We start from the raw sequence: 22,639 nt of genomic DNA, 5'->3' as shown, positions 1-22,639 counted from the left end.
ATCATTTCCTACTCATATTGTTGACTACAATATGTCTCCACACGCCAGGTCTAGTCTATTTATTAATGGATTCAAGATAAGGTTGTTTTTATTGATCTCAAATTGTCAGTTTGTCATTGTAGCCTGTTATTTCGATAATAAGTGTGTTATTAAAAGTAGAATTTAATGAAATGCGTTTATAAAAGGCCACATTTTTCCCTGGATCCGAGGCTACTCAAAATGTTCCCCATGTGTGCAACTTCTGTAAGTGCCTCTACTCTAATGCTCTATGCCACTATGCAAATGTAATGATATGCATGCAATACTTAATTATAAAGGTACTTTTTCCCTCAAGCGTTCTGGTAGCTCAGAGCTCCCCAGGTCACACCCCGATCATGCTCACTTTTTGATCCGGCACCTCCTAATTTACAAATGAAGCACTGGATATTGTGGACCACAAGTTGTATAATTGCCATGGTAACACTTGCTCTATTATAGGACAGTCCATTTTAGAAACAATTTCAAACTCTCTGCCATAAACCAACAGAGTAGCCTTCAATATGTTTTTACAATGCTCCTATTCTCTAAGGGAAAACGGGACAAGGACTCGCCCATTTACAACTCTTCCAACAACTCTAGTGTAGTAGCCCAAATACTTGTAAATGAGCATCAGTTCCATATGTTTGTGTGAACTATCAACTTGATTGAGGAGCACTCTGCAGTCGTCTTCCCTGGACCAAAGTGCTGGTCATCTGGTTGCTATTGATGCTCAATCGACCTTCTGGAGCTCCTGCAGTCTTGTCCTATAGCCTCTAGCTGTTTATACAGATGGTGAGATGGGGAGTGAGGATAAAAGCCACATACTTCCTAAACTTCTTTCATTTTGATTTCTGAAGGGTTTTTATGAAGGGTTTGAGGGGAAGATATAGATAGGACTAGACACATTTACACAGTTTTCATTGATTTGTGTGCATGATGGTCGAACTACGCTTTGTGAATAGTCCGATGTCAGAATTTGAGTAAGAGTACTTTCAGTTGCTAGTATACAGTAGGCTAAAATGACTCTTTCTTCTACCACCTGATTCCAGAACTAAAATTGGCTTGCCAGCGCTTATGGGCCTGGGATCTGTTGCCAACTGAAAAGGTAAGTTGCAATCCCCTTCCCTCTTAAAGTCAGCCATAGACAGGCCCTTGAAACATCTTTCAAGGACTGTGGTGCCCAAACTCTAAACTTCTTCCTCTCCCTAAAACTCAGGAGATTACAGTAATCCCTTCATGTGTTTTTAAGGACCAGGGTGTACTGAAGCTTCCCTGTGGCAGTTCGGAAATACCAATGGCTATTCAGGTAGAAAAAAAGCTGAAACTTCTTATTACATTGACCTTGACCTTGACCTTGTTCAGAAATACATCATGGGAGACGAAGTTGGGAAACTAACTTACTCGACAACATCTCTCCATTGCACTCTGTTCTGGAATATCTTTTCATTCTTGTTCGGGATGCCGAAACTTTTGGTGTCTGCTTCAAGCTCCCGTCTCCGGGTGTTTTATGGGTGCCCTCTCTTCCATTTCCCTGTTTGGAAAAGGGACCCTTAATTAATTAACTCTCTCATCATAGACTCCCCTTGTAGAGACCAGTGATATCTCTGGGAAGTCCCCAAGTATACCCGTGTACGTCAATTTGATGTTATAAAGACCTAGAAGAAAGCATACCGACATTTCACTCTTTGGGAATAAGATTTTAAACATAACAACGCTTACTATAATCATAGACATTAATGGACATTTCTCTTTGACTGAGCCCCTCTTTGCGAAATAGAATGAACCCCAATCTGAAAATCACAGAATGTCGAGTTGCATCCCCAAAGAGCTAAGCAAGGCAGTCTGTTTCATATTAGGTCTTTGATCGTATCTCTTTGTCTTGGAGGGAAATAAACCAGTTTTGATGTAGCATACGAGTGAGAAGTCAAGCTTCATATTTTCTAATGGTTCCTTCACGTCCCCCATAACAATGTCAGGAGCATGACTGACTATGTAGGGACAAGAATGCTTTCTCCAGTTTGTTGCAACGACCTTTGGTCTACACAATGATTATATAGAACAAAGACTACCAGTACAACTGAAGGTATGTCATTTTACTTTGAATGATGGCTATAGAAATATATAGTCCCAGCCAAAAGTTTGGACACACCTATTCATTCAAGGGTTTTTCTTTATTTTAAATATTTTCTACATTGTAGAATAATAGTGAAGATATCAACACTATGAAATAACACATATGGAATCATGTAGTAATCAAAAAAGTGTTAAACAAATCAAAATATATTTGAGATTTGAGATTCTTCAAAGTAGCCACCCTTTGCCTTGATGACAGTCTTGGCATTCTTTCAACCAGGTTCACCTTGAATGCTTTTCCAACAGTTTTGTAAGAGTTCCCACATATGCTGAGCACTTGTTGGCTGCTTTTCCTTCACTCTGCGGTCCAACTCATCCAAAACCGTCTCAATTGGGTTGAGGCCGGGTGATTGTGGAGGCCAGGTCATCTGTTGTAGCACTCTCCTTCTTGATCAAGCAGCCTTTACACACCCTGGAGGTGTGTTGGGTCATTGTCCTGTTGAAAAACGAATGATAGTACCACGAAGCGCAAATCATATGGGATGGCATATCACTGCAGAATGCTGTTTTAGCCATGCTGGTTAAGTGTGCCTTGAATTCTAAATAAATTACTTACAGTGTCACCAGCAAAGGACCCCCACACCATCACACCTCCTTCTCCATGCTTCACGGTGGGAACCAGACATATCATCCGTTCACCTACTCTGCATCTCACAAAGACACGGTGGTTGGAAGCATAAATTAAATTCAAAATTCGACTCATCAGACCAAAGGACAGATTTCCACTGGTCCAATGTCCATTGCTCGTGTTTCTTGGCCCAAGCAAGTCTCTTCCTCTTATTGGTGTCCTTTAGTAGTGCTTTCTTTGCAGCAATTCGACCATGAAGGCCTGACTCACACAGTCTCCTCTGAACAGTTAATGTTGAGATGTGTCAGTTACTTGAACTCTGTGTAGTATTTATTTGGGCTGCAATTTCTGAGGCTGGTAACTCTAATGAACTTATCCTCTGCAGCATAGGTAAATCTGGGTCTTCCTTTCCAGTGGCAGTCCTCATGAGAGACAGTTTCATCATAGCGTTTTCAAAGTTCTGGAAATGTTCCATATTGACTGACCTTCATTTCTTAAAGTAATGATGGACTGTCATTTCTCTTTACTTATTTGAGCTGTTCTTGCCATACTATGGACTGGATCTTTTAACAAATAGAGCTATCTTCAGTATACCACCCCATACCTGTCACAACACAACTTATTGGCTCAAACACATTAAGGAAATAAATACATTCCAGGTGACTACCTCATGAAGCTGGTTGAGAGAATGCCAAGAGTGTGCAAAGCTGTCATCAAGGCAAAGGGTGGCTACATTAAAGAATCTAAAATCTCAAATATATTTTGATTTCTTTAACACTTTTTTGTTACTACATGATTCCATATGTTTTATTTCATAGTTTTGATGTCTTCACTATTATTACACAATTTAGAAAATAGTACAAATAAAGAAAACCCCTTGAATGAGTAGGTTTGTCCAAACTTTTGACTGGCACTGTAGCCCTGAGGTGAAATCAGTTTAACTAATGATGAAAGGTGTTTTTGGGGTCATCTGGGGTCACTTAGTCACAGTGACACAAGCTGAGGCAATGTGGTTTATCAGGCATAGTGTTGCTGCATGTTGTGGCATGATGGTGAGCATGCTGTTGAACTCTAACCTTGCATGTGAAGGCTATCCAATTGACTCCACACACTATATCTCTATGACATACAATATTGATGGTCCTCAGCCTGCCTTAAACATCCACTCTAATCATTATGCACCCATATCTGTGCCAAATCAACATGTATGTATTACAGAGAGAGCTGGGCTCCCTGATCCCATGTTGTGGAGGGTTGTTAAGGTCTTTTGTTATCTGTAGCTGCTCTCCTTTTGCTTGTTGATTGAGGTCGCCTCTGACAATAACATCAATGAGTATACGGATTCAGTCATGAGGTTCATCAGCTCGGCCCAACGTAATTACATCCGGTCGGATTTCGGGGGATATGGATGAATACAAAAGGACAAGCTACGACGTGAGACAAGTGGCAAGGATTACAAACCATCACGGACTACAAAGGGAAAACCAATTGCGCGACGAACACCGATGCTTCTTTCCCAGACGAGCAAAACACTTTCTATGCTCACTTCTTTCTATGCTCACTTTGAGGTAATCAACATCAACCCTCCTACGAGGGCCCCCGCTGATGTAGAGGAATGTGAGCTCTCAATCTCTTTGGCCAACGCGAGTAAGACTTCAAGCGTGTGAATACTCGCAAAGCAGCCGGCCTAGGCGGTATCCCCAGCCGAGTCCTCAGAGCATGTTCAGACCAACTGGCTGGAATGTTCACAGACATATTCAACTTCTCCCTGTCCCAGTCTGTGATCCCCACATGCTTTAAGATGTCCATCATTTTCCCTGTACCTGAGCAAATTGGGGAAACCTACTCACCTGCCTATGTAGCCCTGTAGCACTCACTTCTGTCATCATGAAGTGATTCGATAGGCAGGTCAAGGACCACATCAGCTCCACCTTACCTGACACCATGGACCCACTCCAATTTGCATACGGGCCCTATAGATCCACGGATGACGCAATCGCCATTTCTTTACACACTGCCTTATCCCACCTGGACAAGAGGAACACCTATGTGAGAATGCTGTTCATCAACTACAGCTCAGCGGGTCAACACCATAGTGCCTTCCAAGCTCGACACTAAGCTCAAGGCCCTGAGTATGAACACCTCCCTCTGCAACTAGATCCAGGACTTCCTGACAGGCAGCAGACCCCAGGTGGTGAGGGTAGGCAACAGCAACTCCGCCACGCTGACCGTCAGGGGTGCGTGCTCAGCCCCCTCCTGTAGGGGAGTACGCCCCTATTGTCATTAATGGGGCTGCAGTGGATAGGGTCAAAAGCTTCAATTTCCTCGGCACACACATCACAGATGACCTGATATGCTCCAATCACACCTCCGTGGTGAAGAAGGCACAACAGCGCCTCTTCTAACTCAGGCGACCAAAGAAATTTGACATGGGCTCTCGAGTCCTCAAAAAATTGTACATCTGCACAATTGAGAACATCTTGACTGGCTGCATCACCGCCTGGTGCGGCAACTGCACTGCCCTTAACCGGAAGACTCTACAGAGGGTGGTGCGGCCCAATATATCACTGGGTGCAAGCTCCTTTCCCTAAAGGACTTCTACTCCAGGAAGTGTCTGAGGAAGGCCGAAAGATCATCAAGTATTCCAGTCACCCGAGCCACGGACTGTTCACTCTGTTACCCTCTGGCAAGCGATATCGGATCACCGGGTCTCAGACCAACAGGCTCAGAGACAACTACCACCACCAGGCCATCAGACTGTTGAACAGCTGTCATTAAGATGTTGTAGATGTTGGCTCTAAGTGCCTTTCTTCAAAGTCTGACGTGTCCATCCTCCTACCTGTTAACAGTGATGGATTGATCACCCTCAGCGGGTCGTAAAAACCAGATGCATCTGGTTTTAAGGGGAAATGAAAAGATAGCCTTCGACGCGACTTCCGCTTTGAGACGTTAACAAGTCGACCCTCCATCTTAACTCCTCCTCCACATTTACTGGATTGGTTGAACAGTGCAGAAGAGAACCTCCAACAGTTTTTTTATGCTCGTCAGGCCAGAAAGAATGAAATACTGCCTCGTTAGGATATGGATAGATTTTCTTTTATGTTTGGGTGACAACAACAGACTCACCTCTGCTTCTGCACATTAGAAGCCACGGTTCAAGTCCCCAATGCAGCTATCTCTTTCTCCCGCTAAAATAGGAATTTGTCTGTGAGCTGTGAAGAGAACAATTTTAAAAAATTAAAATAGGTCAGAAAAAACACATACGAATACATACAGTACAGATAATCACGTAGCAAACAAGATAAGAAAATGCAATTAGCTGGCAAATGCTCTACTCACCCCGGTCACTGAGCACCTGTCTGGCATACCAGACTCTGGCGTGGAGTAGTGAGTAGGGATTATTACTGGGGTTGGAGGGCGCCAGAGGAATCTGCCCTCACTAACGCCATGCCAACATGTCAACATGCCAACAGCCTCACAGCACGGCTTAGGGGCAGGCGCCGAGTGACAGCGAAACCACACCGCAGAACATAGCCTGGCACCATGCCACCATCGCCACTATGTCAATGCGAGGCATGTCTGTATGCGACTGCCTCCATAATTTATAGTTGTATTCCAGATTTACTGTAGCTGCAGTTGTGTGTAAGCATACAATGGTCTTGACTGACATAGCACCTATGTTTGTTTTCAAGGCAAATTATTGTTAATTAAAGGGCTGGTTCCAGGATGTCTACACCATAGAAATAGAACAGTTGGAATAGACAAAGCCTCTCAGACCATTCCAATTAGACTGCATGGGTACATGGGTACTCTCAATATGGTTGACATGGTATTTATATTTTTATGATATACGTTGACACAATATTAGGCTCATATCTACTCTATGGGAGGTTGTGACTTACTGGCTACATGACTAGGGGGCACAAGACTGTCTGTAACTTGGAAACACTGGTGCAGATTAATATAGCTCGCCATCTTGTGGCAGAAAAGGAGCAAATAAAATGAATTGTGCAGAGCCACATGCTGTTTCACTTGCTAACAGTTGCAACCTGTACTGTTAGGCCTGCATGTAATGCTCTGCCTGTTTGTGTGACCTGGTGTTGTCGTCTATGTCAATGTTGTCTGTAAATGTTTATTATAAATATTGATTTGTCTTTTTAATTCAGTTCTCAAGATGCTAGACCTGAATAAGTGAACTGAACTGAGGTATCATGACCAACTTGTTGTATTGGACTGGTCTTCTCACACAAGTCAAAACCCCAAAACATGACCAAAGATTCAAAACAATGATAAGAAGTTATTGTTTCTGGCACGAGAACTGTCTCAAGAGGAGGAACTGGCAACCAATCCAACTTGTAGTGCACTACAACTTCTCATCTGACATTTGTCACAACAAACCATACTCTGTTCACAGACCCTAAACTCTGTGAACCTGGTTTATTTTAAAAACAGCTTAATGTCTGTCTACAATTGTATCTACAGGGAGAAGCCTTTGCTGAATATGTGCTATGATCTCTGGTTCTGAGAAAAAGCTGAGAAGATTCTTATCTGAGCACTGAAACCGAAACTGTTATGATATGACAAGATGTGTTTGTGTAACAGAGTAAGTCACTCTCACCACCCTTCCTTTTTTCTCACTTTTAGAAAAACATGTTCATGTTTATAGTCCTGAATAATAGTCAATTGAGTTTATAGTCAATTGAGTACAGACTTAACTGAATGACAACAGAGACAGAATGCAATATGAATGTTATTGAATAGTTTGACATAGTCCTCGTCTCTGAGGAATGCTCCTCAGAGCCCGATGCTGATGACAGGTTGCCCTGTGCTGTGCAGCCATTACTCTGCTTGTGACAAAGTTGGTGTGCTACACGGTGGTGACCTGCAGCTTGTGTTTGTGTTTGTGCTTGCCGTCTTATTGTTTTTAGTGTTTGTTTTCATGGGATTTTTTTAATCAACTACTTGATCGTCAGTGTTTAATCATGGCAACTAAGTTGTAGAGCTATGGACTGATCCTGATACTTTTAAGCATATTTGAAAGCACAAATGGACTCAGCTATGGAAACGCTGTGGGCAGCGGTATCCAGTATTATTGCATGGAGTTCCTGCAATAAACTTCCCTTTAGACTACTCTGCTAATCAACGGCTCAAGGAAAGCGGACGAGCTGATGGCTAACCTGCGCTACGCTACCTGCACGAGTACTAGGACTCCTGCATCCTGACAATCACTGAGAGCTGGCTGGACGATCGAGTGCCTAACAGCGAAGTGGAGCCGACTTGTTTTAACTATGATCAGACAGGATCGAGACTCTGCTACTACTGGGAAACATCACAATGATGGTGTCTGTTTACTTATCAGGGAACAGTGGTGCAAATCAATCATGGTAGGAGAGCACCTTTGCGCTCCAGACGTGGAACTGCTGTCTGTGTCCCTACGATCCTTTTACCTGCCCTGTTGTTTATATACAAGCAAACACAGCCAAAGCTTTGAATGAAATCTTTGATCTATCTCAAAAACTAGACTATCTCTCCTGATGCTCCCAAACGAATCCTCTGGGACTTTAACAGTTGCTCATTACGCAATACTTTATGTACATATGAAATGCCCCACGAGAAAAAATACATCACAAGACTTTTGCTATGGAAATATACCAAATGCATACTCTGCCACTATAAAGCTCACGCTGGGAGGCTCGGACCATAATGTTGCGTATCTACTACCAACTTACCAAAGACTCCTTGAAAGAGAGAAACCTGTTGTTAATACTGTGCAGGTTTGGAACGAGGGTAGCATCACCCTTTTACAGGGTTGTTTTGACTGTACAATGTGAGACATTCTTGAGGAGACCTCTTCTGATATAAATGAATTTCAAGCTACAGTATATGAAATTTTATGTGGATTTAGTAGTGCCCACCAAGACCAGCAAAATATTTCCTAATAATAAACCATGGGTGTCTAAAACATTGAAAGTGGTGCTAAATAAGAAAAAGTTAGTCATACAGAGGGTAATCCACAGGTAATGAAGGACCTACAAGAGAGGTTAAAAGACAGATCCAGATAGACAAAGATGCGTACGAACTCAGGGTTGAAAAGGTTCTCTCATCAGGCAATTCTAGAGTTGCCTGGCAGGGAATTAAAACCATGGCAAGTGCCCCCCCACAAGGGCCAAGGGGTAGCCAGTGCTACCCTTGGAGGTGGAGAGGGATTTAACATGGCAAATTAATTGAATGTGTTCTTTTCAAGGTTTGAGTCAGAGGACCCTCTGTTTGGTGTCCGTCAGGTCAAAGCTCCACTGGAGATGGAAGATAGGTTTGTTGTTAATCAGTCAGATGTCATGAAAATATTAAATGATGGAATGCCTACAAAATCCCTGGACCAAGACAACATCCGTAGTCAAGTTTTAAAACGCTGTGCAGAGCAACTGGTGGTATTTTCTCTTTGATTTTTCAATCCTCTTTGTACCTATGCTATGGAAAAGCTATACTATAGTACCCATCCCCAAATCAACAAACCCATCTGTAGGCCAGTAGCTTTAACGTCCCTGGTTAGGAATTGCTTTGAGAAGATTGTCAAAAACCACATCCTGCACTCTACCCAGCAGAATCTTGATCCCCTTCAGTTTACCTATATGGCTGGTAGGGGGGTTGATGATGCCATCCTCATGCTACTTAACCTTATCTACAAACACCTAGAGGGAGGTAAATGCCATGCTAAGGTCTTATTTGTTGATTTCTCCTCAGCTCTTAATACCATCCAGCCCTCCACCTTGGCCCAGAGACTAATAGACAATTTCTTATTGGATGGAAGCCTGATGCTGTGGATCCTTGATTTCCTTAGCAACAGGACACAGCAGGTCAAGGTGGGACAGTGGATGTCAGCCAAGCGCACCACTAGCGTGGGATCTCCTCAAGGCTGTGTGCTTTCTCCACTGTGTTGTACGTCTTGTACACTAATGACTGTAAAAGCTCCGACCCTAGTAGACACCTGGTAAAGTTTGCAAACAACACAGCACTAGTCAGTTTACTCCAGGATGATGAGGAGGTGCATGGGCCAGTTTTGGAAGACTTTTTGACGTGGTGTGACGACTCTCAGTGCTCAATACCAAAAAGCCCAAAGAGATACACATTGATTTTAGGAAAAATGTAACATCTCCCCCACCTATTTTTGTTAAAGACAAGACATAGAGGTAGTGAAGGAGTATAAATACCATTTGCTGGTACCGAAATGCTAATGTCTTTCATAGAAATATTGTAAGAAAAATTGTTAGCTCTGCTAATAAGGTTCTAGGGGTCAAGCAGAAAGTTCTGGAGGTCATTAATGATATAAGAGCCTTCACAAAAGCCCACAAGGTACTAATGGTCCCCAGACATCCACTTTACCAGGAGTTTGAGCTACTGCCCTCGGGGTGACTTTACAGGGTACCAGAGCACAACATTGAGAGTGTTCTGTTGTGTATAGTGTTCAGATTAACCATTGATCGTTCATGAATTCCACTTTTCTACCAGTATTTATTGTCTGTATAGTCCTTTGTCTGTCTTAAATCATGTGTTGTTATGTATGGACAGATCCACAACCAAAATGTCCCCATTATCTTATCTTACAGGGGGAATGGAAGCTTGTTGTGTGCAACAGTTTGGGGAAATTGAATGCAAGCATAACAATAATTTTGGACCTTGTTAAAACATGTCTAGCCTATATACCAATGGGTAACAGGGTTGATGTGTTGTGCTCGACACACTCAGTTTTCCAACACAAAACAACAGAAAATTGCCAAAAAGAGTACAACCGGGGCCTCTCGAGTGGCGCAGTGGTCTAAGGCACTGCATTGCAGTGCTAACTGTGCCCCTAGAGATTCTGGGTTCGAGGCCAGGCTCTGTCGCAGCGACCGAGAGACCCATGGGGTGGCGCACAATTGGCCCAGTGTTGTCCGGGTTAGGGGAGGGTTTGGCTGGCAGGGATGTCCTTGTCCCATCATCCACTAGTGACTCCTGTGGCGGGCTGGGCGCAATGCATGCTGATACGGTCACCAGGTGTACGGTGTTTCCTCTGACACATTGGTGCTTCTGGGTTAAGTGGGCATTGTGTCAAGAAGCAGTGTGGCTTGGTTGAGTTGTGTTTCGGAGGACGCACAGCTCTTGACCTTCGCCTCTCCTGAGTCTGTACGGGAGTTGCAGTGATGAGACAAGACCGTAACTACTGATTGGGGAGAAAAAGGGGTAGCTCACCTGCTACACTATGATTCTGTATATTTCTTTAAAAAATATTGTATTAAAGTCAGGGTTGACCTCAAATGAATCGTCTCATGAAATAAATAATTATCTTCAGAAATGACTTTGTCAATGCAACAAAATAACTGGGGCTTTACAATGACGGGGAAATGTTAAGGTCTTCCTTTAGAAGTTGGACAAACATGACATGGGACATGGCAAAATGGGGTTTTTCAGAGAAAAAAACGAATTGATTTTAATGAAAACACACTACTCTTACGGAAAAACCATATGATTTCACATGTGGAAGATCACATGATTTCACATGTGATGATATTACTGGCTAGGAAAAACTCCCTAGAAAGGCAGGAACCTAGGAAGAAACCTAGAGAGGAATCTGGGCCTGAGGGGTGGCCAGTCCTCTTCTGACTGTGCCGGGTGGAGATTATAGGAGTACAGTACATGGCTAATGAAAGCCAGATTTCACAGGCCATGCCCTGCAGACAAAAATGTGTAGTTATGATACACAGTGCTTTTATGGACTAAGGAGTTTTTGTGGATAAAATAGAAACTGAATGGAGCTAAGCACAGGCAAATTCCTAGAGGAAACCTGGTTCAGTCTGCTTTTCACCAGACACTGGAAGATGAATTCACCTTTCAAACGGACAATAACATAAACCCAAGGCCAAATCTAGACTGGAGTTGTTTACCAAGAAGACAGGGAACGTTGCTGAGTTGCCGAGTTACAGTTTTGACTTAAATCTACTTGAAAATCTATGGCAAGACCTTAAAATGGCTGTCTAGCAATGATCCTCAACCAATTTGACAGAGATTGAAGAACTTTGAAAAGAACAATGGGCAAATGTTGCACAATCCAAGTGTGAAAAGCTCTTAGAGACTTACCCAGAAAGTCTCACAGCTGTCATCGCTACCAAAGGTGCTTCTACAAGTATTGACTCAGGGGTGTGAATACTTATGTAAATATCATATTTCTGTATTTAATTTTCAATAAATTTGCTTCTTTTTTTAAAACATGTTTTCACTTTGTCATTATGGGGATTTGTGTGTATATGTGTGAGAAAGAAAATATATTTAATCAATTTTGAATTCAGGCTGTAACACAACAAAATGTGGAAAAAGTCAAGGAGTATGAATCATTTCTGAAGGCACTGTGTTTTCATGGGAATATAACCACAAAATGTATTTTTATGTGCACTACGTCATCATGCACAACCATTTATCCGCATCAAATCAATTGGAAGGAAACACATCTCTGGTGGGAAAATGTGCATATTGTTTTAATGCAGTTTTGAGAATATTTTCATGAAAATCTGTCACCAATTAGATGGAATCCTAGCCAGTGTATGTCAAAGTGTGTCAGAAAACACTGTATATTAAATCCCCATAACAATCTGTCTGTTTAAGTTAGAAATATCCACCGCATCTCAATCCACCTCATCTGTCGATGTCGGCCTTCGCATCTTTGGTGGAAGGTTTGCAAAGCTACAGAAGTGTTTGTCAGACCAGGAGACATCCCAAAAATCGATCTGGCCCCTCAATGGAAACATCTGACCCCTCTGTGGAAAGATGAGACTCTCACAAACACTATGATGTTCTCTGTTTTGCTCTAGGACATCCACAAGCTATTTAATAAATGAATGGAAGTATACACTGAGTTGTACAAAACATTAAGGACACCTGCTTTCCATGACATAGTGACCAGGTGAATCCTTGTGAAAGCCATGATCCCTTATTGATGTCACTTTTTAAATCCACTTCAATCAGTGTAGATGGAGGATATGGAAACAGGTTAAAGAAGGATTTTTAAGCATTGAGACAAGACATGGATTGTCTATGTGTGCCATTCATTAGGTGAATGGGCAAGACAAACATTTAAGTGCCTATGAACGGGGTATGGTAGTAGATGCCAGGCGCACTGGTTTGTGTGAAGAACTGCAACATTGCTGGGTTTTTCACGCTCAACAGTTTCCCGTATGTATTAAGAATGGTCCAGGAAGCTGTCCTTAATGTTTTGTGCACTCAGTATATCGACGTAGTTTAGTTCCAAAAAAGGGGGTTAAATATGGATTTTAAAAATATAGGATATAGGACAGACAATTCAAAACAAAAACTATTATGTTTGGAGGAAAAAGGGGGAGGCTTGCAAGCCGAAGAACACCATCCCAACCGTGAAGCACGGGGGTGGCAGCATCATGTAGTGGGGGTACTTTGCTGCAGGAGGGATTGGTGCACTTCACAAAATAAATGGCATCATGAGGGAGGAAAATTATGTGGATATATTGAAGCAACATCTCAAGACATCAGTCGGGAAGTTAAAGCTTGATCGCAAATGGGTCTTCCAAATAGACAATGACCCCAAGCATTCTTCCAAAGTTGTGGCAAAATGGCTTAAGGACAACAAAATCAAGGTATTGGAGTGGCCATCACAAAGCCCTGACCTCAATCCTATAGAAAATTTGTGGACAGAACTGAAAAGCGTGTGCGAGCAAGGAGGCTTACAAACCTGACTCAGTTACACCAGCTCTGTCAGGAGGAATGGGCCATAATTCACACAACTTATTGTGGGAAGCTTGTGGAAGACTACCCAAAATGTTTGACCCAAGTTAAACAATTTAAAAGCAATGCTACCAAATACTAATTGAGTGTATGTAAACTTCTGACCAACTGGGAATTTCACATTCTTAAAATAACGTGGTGATCCTAACTGACCTAAGACAGGGAATTTTTACTTGGATTAAATGTCAGGAATTGTGAAAAACTGAGTTTAAATGTATTTGGCTAAGGTGTATGTAAACTTTCCACTTCAACTGTATATGATCCTTGGTATGACCAGCTTAAAACAATTCCATATATTCGCTTAGTAGAACCCCCCACCCCAGGCTTAGACTCTGGGGGGTTAACAATTACAAGCATATCAATAACATGATGCAGCCACCACTATGCTTGAGAATATGGAGATGGTACTTAGTAATGTGTTGCATTGAATTGGCTCCAAACACAACACTTAGTATTCAGGACATATTGCTTTTATTTGCCACCTTTTGTCAGCTTTACTTTAGTGCCTTATTACAAACAGGATGCATGTTTTGGAATATTTTTTATTCTGTACAGGCTTACTTATTTGCACTCTGTCATTTAGGTTAGTATTGTGAAGTAACTACAATGTTTTTGATCCATCCTCAGTTTTCTCTTATCACAGCCATTAAACTTTGTAACTGTTTTAAAGTCACAATTAGCATCATGGAGAAATCCCTGACAAACCGCATGAAGAGCAGGGCCAACCTTCCTCTCTGGCCACTGAGTTAGGAAGGACGCCTGTATCTTTGTAATGAGTGGGTGTATTGATGCACCATCCAAAGTGTAATTAATAACTTTCCCATGCTCAAATAGATATTCAATGTCTGCTTTTCTTTTTTACCCATCTACCTATAACATTTTGGGAAAGACCCAGATGCAGACAGTGTCGAAGTAACAGAAGTTTATTACTAGAACAGGGGGCGTTGGAGAACCTGTCAGACGTTGAGCATTTGTTCTTGGGCAGAGCGGGAGAAGACGAGGATGTCGCCGAGGTAGACGGAGACGAACCAGTTCAACATGTCGCAGAGAACATCATTAAACCGAGCCTGGAACACAGCTGGGGCGTTGGTAAGGCCAAATGGCATGACCAGATACTCGTAGTGACCGCTGGCAGTGTTGAAGGCAGTCTTCCACTCATCCCCCTCTCGTATCCGCACCAGGTGGTAGGCGTTCCATAGGTCCAGCTTGGAGAACACGGTGGCCCCCTGGAGCGGCTCAAAGGCTGAGGAGATGAGTGGTAGCAGGTAGCGGTTCTTCACCGTGATGTTGTTGAGGCCCCGGTAGTCGATGCACGGGTGCAGGGTTTTGTCCTTCTCCACAAAGAACCCTGCGCCGGCGGGGAGGCAGAAGGACGGATGAACCCTGCATCTAGGGAGTCCTCAATGTAGGTCTCCGTAGCCTTGGTCTCCGGACCCGACAGAGAGTACAGTCGTCCCTTGGGTGGAGTGGTGCCTGGGAGAAGGTCAATCCCGCAGTCATAGGGTCGGTGCGGTGGAAGAGAAGTGGCCCGGGCCTTACTGAATACCACCCGGAGGTCCTGGTACTCCGTGGGAATGGCGGAGAGGTCCGTGGCAACTTCCAAGCCCACAGGAAGACGTCTGCGCTGACTTCAGACGATGGGCATGGCAGAACAATATATACAATATATATATATCAATGATGTCGCTCTTGCTGCTGGTGATTCTCTGATCCACCTCTGCGCAGATGACACCATTCTGTATACATCTGGCCATTCTTTGGACACCTCGAAACGAGCTTCAACGCCATACAACACTCCTTCTGTGGCCTCGAACTGCTTTAAATTCTAGTAAAACTAAGTGCATGCTCTTCAACTGATTGCACCCTCCTGCCCGACTAGCATCACTACTTTGGACGGTTCTGACCAAGAATATGTGGACAACTACAAATACCTAGGTGTCTGGTTAGACTGTAAACTCTCCTTCCAGACTCACATTAAGCATCTCCAATCCAAAATTAAATCTAGAATGGGCTTCCTATTTCGTAACAAAGCTTCCTTCACTCATGCCACCAAACATACCCTCATAAAACTGACTATCCTACCGATCGTTGACTTCTGTGATGTCAGTTACAAAATAGCCCCCAACACTCTACTCACCAAATGGATGTAGTCTATCACAGTGCCATCCGTTTTATCACCAAAGCCCCATATACTACCCACCACCGCGACCTCTACACTCTCGTTGGCTGGCGCTCACTATAGAGCGCCCGTCCAGTGCTCTAACATTCAAGGGAATGGAGAGGGGCTGAGTGGGGATGCCCAGCTCGGATGCCAGGATAGCGTCCAAAAAACTATCATCGGCTCCAGAGTATTCGCCCCTTCTTGATGAGCCTGTTTTTTTAATGGGCAGGTAGATACGAAATGTCCCGTAGCTCCACAATATAGGCAGCTCTGGGTGTGGAGTCGGCGTAAGCGCTCAGCCGGAGTCAATCTAGCCCTGCCCAGGTGCCTGGACTCCAAAGGAGGCGAGTCGGCAGCCCTCTGTGATTCCCGAGAGAACTCGGAAATGTAGACTTCTGGGATCACCGGGATTCTTCGGAGACGAGGTGGGAATCGAGCGCAAATGAGGGCGACAGGGCACAGATTCCCTCTCCCTCCTACGTTCTCGAAGCCGCCCATCGATCCGGATGGTCAAGGCTATGAGGGAGTCAAGGTCCATGGCATGGCCCCAGGCTGCAAGCTCATATTTGACCACCTCCGATAATCCGTGAAGGAACATGTCAAACAATGCTTCCGGGTTCCAGGCACTCTCAGCCGCCAACGTGCGAAAATCCATTGCGTAGTCTGCTACACTACGGAAGTCTTGGTATAGCTGGAGCAGTTTACGAGCAGCCTCTCACCCAGACAACGTAGAATCAAACACCTTCCGAACTTCCGCAATGAACTTTTCTGGACTAAGGCAGATGGCGGACTGTTGCTCCAACACCGCCGTAGGCCAGGCGGGTGCCCCTTCCCGAACATCAGCGTTATGACGTACGCTATCCTCATGCGGTCTGAGGGGAACGAAACGAGGGAGCACTGGGAGAGAAAAGCCCGGCAGGTTCCGGAATCTCCAGCATAGCGCTCCGGAGGAGGTAAGCGGGGATCTCTGGACACTGGAATAGGCTGGGAGATTACGGGTGTGACCAGCTGCCCAGTGGGGAATCCGCGGAATTGCTCCAGCAAAGTCTCAAACGCCTGGTCATGGCGTTCTGCCAGGGTATCGAGTCCCTCCATAAGACATTGCAGTAATTCCTCGTGTCCAATGGTGGCTCCTTGCAAGGAGACAGCATTGTGGAGCTGGTCTGAGTGCTGGGTCAGTCATGGACAGTTTGTACTATCACGTTTTAGGAAAGACCCAGATGCAGACAGTGTCGAAGTAACAAAAGTTTATTACTAGAACAGGGGGCAGGAAAAACGACAGGTCAAGGACAGGCAGAGGTCAGTAATCCAGATTATAGTCCAAAAGGTATAGAACGACAGGCAGTCTCAGGGTCAGGGCAGGCAGAGGTCAATAATCCAGTGTGGTGGGACAAGGTACAGGACGGCAGGGAGGTTCAGGGCAGGCAGAATGGTCAAAACCAGGAAAATAGAAAACAGGAACTTTAGAAAAGACAGGAGCAAGGGGAAACGCTGGTAGGCTTGACAAACAAAACAAACTGGAAACCGACAGAGAACACAGGTATAAATACACAAGGGATAATGAGGGGAGATGGGAGACACCTGGTGGGGGGTGGAGACAAGCACAAAGACAGGTGAAACAGATCAGGGTGTGACACTACCAATAGGTGCCCTTCTTTGCGAGGCATTGGGAAATCTCCCTGGCCTTTGCGACTGAATCTCTGTTTGAAATTCCCTGCTCGACTGAGGGCCCTTACAAATAAATGTATGTGTAGTGTATAGAGATGAGGTAGTCATTCAAAAATCATGTTAAACACTATTATTGCACACAGAGTGATTCCATGCAACTTATTATGTGACTTAATTAAACTCATTTTTACTCCTGAATTTATTTAGGCTTACCATAACAAAGGGGTTGAATACTTATTTACTGAATCAAGACATTTCATATTTTCATTTAATTCATTAATTAGTATACAATACAGATCACGGTCATAAATGGAGTCATTTCGCTCACATAACCACTTCCCTCTGTTTTGATAGATAAGACATTCATTATCAGATCATCACTTGACAAATATCAACATTTTCTAGCTCATATCAACTTGTCTTTTTTTACATTGACAAAGTTCTGAACACCATTACTTGAGCTGGTGGATCCGAATGTAAGTTAATCTATGTTTTTAAATGTGTTCATCTTATTTATGAATACAATCTTATTTTCTCTATTTCTACGTCACACGTCTGGTGACAAAGTAAAAGTTGGAAGATGAAGATTTATTTAACACACAATAGGCCTTGACATACATGTATGTTGTTTATATTTAGCAAGCATTGAAGCAACACATGAAAAACATTGGATTGGACCTATACTGTACAATAGAATCATCCATCCCCCCACCCTCTACTTCAGACCACCCACCCTACACACGCACACGAACACATACAGTGATTCCTTCTTTTAAAGTTGTGTCATACTGCGGCACACCCTGCGTGCTGCTGTAGCATGTCATTTAATTCTCAGCCATTTCTTCTTTTACATTTACATTTAAGTCATTTAGCAGACGCTCTTATCCAGAGCGACTTACAAATTGGAAAGTTCATACATATTCATCCTGGTCCCCCCGTGGGGAATGAACCCACAACCCTAGCGTTGCAAGCGCCATGCTCTACCAACTGAGCCACACGGGACCAGCAAGCGCCATGCTCTACCAACTGAGCCACACCGGACCTTTTACTGCAAGTTATTGCTAGTTTGACCACCAGAGGGCATCTTTGAGAACCATTTGATAGTATTCCGTATTGGCATTACCAGAGAATTTAAAACATTTTTTGTAATAACATATGGGATTGATTTAAGAAATTTGGCTTAATTAATTTGATTAATATTCTGGTGTTTCCATTCAGAGAAAAATTGTCAGTTTGTAAATTCAGAACGTTTCGCTCTCGGAGAGCACACTGGACGTTCGGGCCGAGGAGTAGGGTTGATTTGAGCGATCTGGCCTTACAACGGCAGTCAAGCATCCAAGCTAACGTTGGCTAGCTACTTCCAGAGACAAATGAGACCACGCTGACCATTTTACTCACCCTAGCAGAGCTGGTAAGGCCGTCGTTTTGAAGTATTCGCAAAAAAACAGGCCTTATTTTAGTGCATTTTTCACCCTGCCAGCTCCTATTAGTTCTATTGAGCACCGTGGCAATAACTCGCCTTCCGAACGTTCTATTCCCAGCTTATTTGTTCAACGTCACAATGCCTGCTTCGCTATTTCTGGCAGTGAGACCTGCTCATGTTGTTTTATAAATGTAAACAACAAAATAAATGTAAACAACAAAAATAATATTCAAACTCTGCGGTCTTCCCATATTTTCCTATGGGGGAAATATAGGCATGTCTGTCTATTTCGTCAAATATCTCGCAATGTGTATATTTCGATTTTTTAAAAGTCAGTGTAACCGGTGTGAAATGGCTAGCTAGTTAGCGGGGTGCACGCTAATCGCGTTTCAATCAGTGACGTCACTCGCTCTGAGACCTGGAAGTAGTTGTTCCCCTTGCTCTGCAAGCGCTGCGGCTCTGTGGAACGATGGGTGACCTTGCTTCGAGGGTGGCTGTTGTCTATGTGTGCAGAGGGTCCCTGGTTTGAGCCCAGGTAGGGGCGAGGAGAGGGACGGAAGCAAAACTGTTACACAGGCACCATTTTAATCAGGAGAATCTCCTCTTTGTAATTATGCAAGTCTGGGCAGCGAGCTCGTTTGTCATCGATCGCTAGACCAGAAATAGTCAGAAGTTTTGACTTTTTCATTACGCACAGTTGATACCATCGAGGATGTTTACTTTCTATACAAGTCGTTTTTTTCCAGTTTCACCCGACGAACAGATTGTAGTGGTAAAATAAAAGGGATACATTTTTTATGGAATTCTAAGCATCACTCCAGTCAAAACAGGCTCTGCGAACGTTCGATTCCATTAATTTGCTATGGGCTTACGCTAGTGTTCCAGTTTAGCCAACGTTCTTCAGCCGTTTTTCAGCCTTGGGTAAATTTTGATTCGTTCTATTGTCCAGCCTATAGATAGCCAGAGCGAAGTTATGAAAGCACCCGAATGTCCATTGAGAAAGCACAACGACGGCAAAACATTTAGCTAAGCTAAGAATGATGAGAATAATCAAGTCAATAAACGTTGGGTAGTTAGGTAGCCCATAGTTAATATACTGGCACGTTTGATGTATAACTACTAACGTTAGGTAGCTAGCTAACATAACGGGTACATATTGCTGTAATGATATGCTATGTTGTTCGTAAGGACAGCGTAGCTACCAAATTGTCAGCCAGTGTAAGGTAACTTATTTGAAAAGTCATTATTTTATTACATTGAGTAGCAAGCTACTCCTTGGTCGTTAGGGCAAATCTGGTCTGTGATAGGAGTTTTTTTTCACACCTAGCTCGGCTATTAGACTATTCTTTAGTAAAGGTTGAATAGTCTATTGTTCAGCTATTAGCCCTCCTCCCCAACTTGCAACAAATTGCTGTTCCCATCTCATTCCTTTCCCTCTTCCACGCGTCATCATTCTGCTCCTGTGTGACTCGCTTGTGGGCGTGCTGGCAGGATATGGCAGCATCTTAGGTTGTGCGTCAAGAATTCTGCATACAGTAGCACGTTTGTATGAAGGTGTGGTTATTCACAGGCAAATTGTCATATGCTATGGAGGTACATTTGTGTCTTTTTGTCGAGAGCAAAACCTTTTTTGTTGTTCTGAAAACAACTTTTTTCCGACACATAGGAAGTCAAAGCGCACACCTACGAAGATGGCATCTCAGGTAAGCAGCACTGGGCTGTATTGACATATCCTAAAAATGACATCTGCTGCTTTAGATTGAACGGTCATATCTCAGTTATTGTTTTCATATCTATAAAAAATAAGCTGTTTTCTTTACTTTCAGAGTGCGAGCTGACCAAGGGGTTGAACATTTAGATATTGTCAGATGGCCTGTTCCTCGGACATTGAACGTGGAAGCTTTATTGCTGGTAAAAGTGTCCATAACCAGAGGTAATTAAACTGTTCTGTGTTCTTTTCTCCATCTCTGTCTGTCTTGTTGTACATGGAACCTGTCTCACATGCATAATTATTATTTTTTTACTTAAGATGTCAGCTGCTAATTTTCAGATTTACGACACATAAACACAGCCATTTTCACTGGACCATCTGTTGCTGCCAAGTCATGATTTCCCTGGGGGTTAGCCTTGCAATAACCAAGTGGTGAGACACTGTCACGCTCGTCGTAACGTTGAAGAGAGGAGGACCAAGGCGCAGCGTGAAATGAATACATACTTGATTTATTTAACGAAGACGAAAATGAAGAACACTTGACAAACTAATACAAAACAATAAACGACGAACGTGAAGCTAATGAAAACTAGTGCTGACACAAACACTACACATAGACAATAACCCACAACCCACAATACAAAACAGGCTACCTAAATATGGTTCCCAATCAGAGACAACGCAAGACACCTGTCTCTGATTGAGAACCATATCAGGCCAAACACATAGAAATAGACAAACCAGACATACAACATAGAATGCCCACACAGATCACACCCTGACCAACCAAAACATAAAACATACAAAGCAAACTATGGTCAGGGCGTGACAGACACATAGCCCTCTATATTTAATTGTTTCAGATACACTCCGATAGGTGTCCGCGTCACATACAGTATCTTCTATTGACATTATCTTTTATTGTTTGTCCTCATGTGTCTGTTTTTCAGCATGAAGTACTCTGTAGCCACTTAGTGTGGACACCAGGTGAGACCACACACACAGAATAACAGTCTCTCTTCTTCACTTCATCCCTCTCCCCCTTCTCCCTAAATCCTCTAGGTTATATCAACTGTTTTGGTGAACCCCTCCCGCATCTGAACTGGCTGACACAGAGGGCACAGCATGATCATAGGTGAGATGTCACTTGGTTGGGTCAACAGGAAGTATTATTAAAGAGATGCTTACATTGAAATACAGACAGAGATGTAGTAGTCCCAGAGTTAATGATCCAAGGTCAGTTTTGCATTTCACCTCCTGATTTAAGATGACTGACCGTGTTAGATTAATCATGCTCTCTCGTCTGCAGGTATGTTTTGATGTGAGAGAGGAAGCCAGACCTGTCATCGCCACCTCACCCGCTCTTAAGAAAACCTTCGGGCCAACTGGGGGCCCAAGGCTGGTTAGGAGACACCGCAATTGTGATGAACTGAGAGAATATTAGGGTAGCACTGTAATTCATGAATCATATGCTGTCTGCCGCTGTTCTTACCTCTTTCCCGTTCTGTCTTCTACACCTCTCTACCCATCTCGTCTTTCTTCCTCGTTTTATAATGCACACCATATGTGCATTGAAGTACAGATTGAACTTTATATATTTAGCTTTATATATAACTTTATAATTGTTTGTTTGTTTAGTGTTTACTCCATGTGTAACTCTGTGTTGTTGTCTGTTCACACTGCTATGCTTTATCTTGGCCAGGTCGCAGTTGTAAATGAGAACTTGTTCTTAACCAGCCTACCTGGTTAAATAAAGGTGAAAAAAAAATATATATATATATATAATAATAATATTACAATTATCATAATTATAATGCATTTATGTACTTATAACACCTGGATAATGAACTTCTTTCAATAAAGCGTTTCACATTCTCCACTGGTGGAAATTAAGTATCTCATTGAAATACTATCCTGTGTCCTCAGATTAATGCAGTTGATATGCATAGTTAGATATGCATAGTTTTTTTTCTGTATATATGAATACAGAGTACATGATCAGTGAATATATTCAATGTACAGGCTACAATGTGTGAATCTCATGCGTGGTAATAACTACAGTACATGTGTATGTAGGACTTGCATCCTTGGCACAATAAAGTTATTATATTCTACCTATCCATAGGCATCATTAATGCCATTCAGACTTGAAGTTGATACAACAACTATGGT

At 43.1% G+C, this 22,639-nt stretch overlaps 1 long non-coding RNA gene across 1 annotated transcript; it reads left to right on the top strand.

Moving 5' to 3' along the window:
- The first annotated feature begins 883 nt into the window (after nt 1-883).
- Nucleotides 884-22,298, top strand: LOC139538180 (uncharacterized). The gene is made up of 5 exons (XR_011667684.1): nt 884-1,123; nt 20,423-20,459; nt 20,583-20,689; nt 21,530-21,602; nt 21,777-22,298. It is a non-coding gene; the product is annotated as an uncharacterized lncRNA (long non-coding RNA).
- Nucleotides 22,299-22,639: the final 341 nt, after the last annotated feature.

Source organism: Salvelinus alpinus, chromosome 14, assembly GCF_045679555.1.
Source record: "Salvelinus alpinus chromosome 14, SLU_Salpinus.1, whole genome shotgun sequence".
NCBI classification, from domain to species: Eukaryota; Metazoa; Chordata; class Actinopteri; order Salmoniformes; family Salmonidae; genus Salvelinus; species Salvelinus alpinus.
This window is presented reverse-complemented; position numbering and strand designations above follow the sequence as displayed.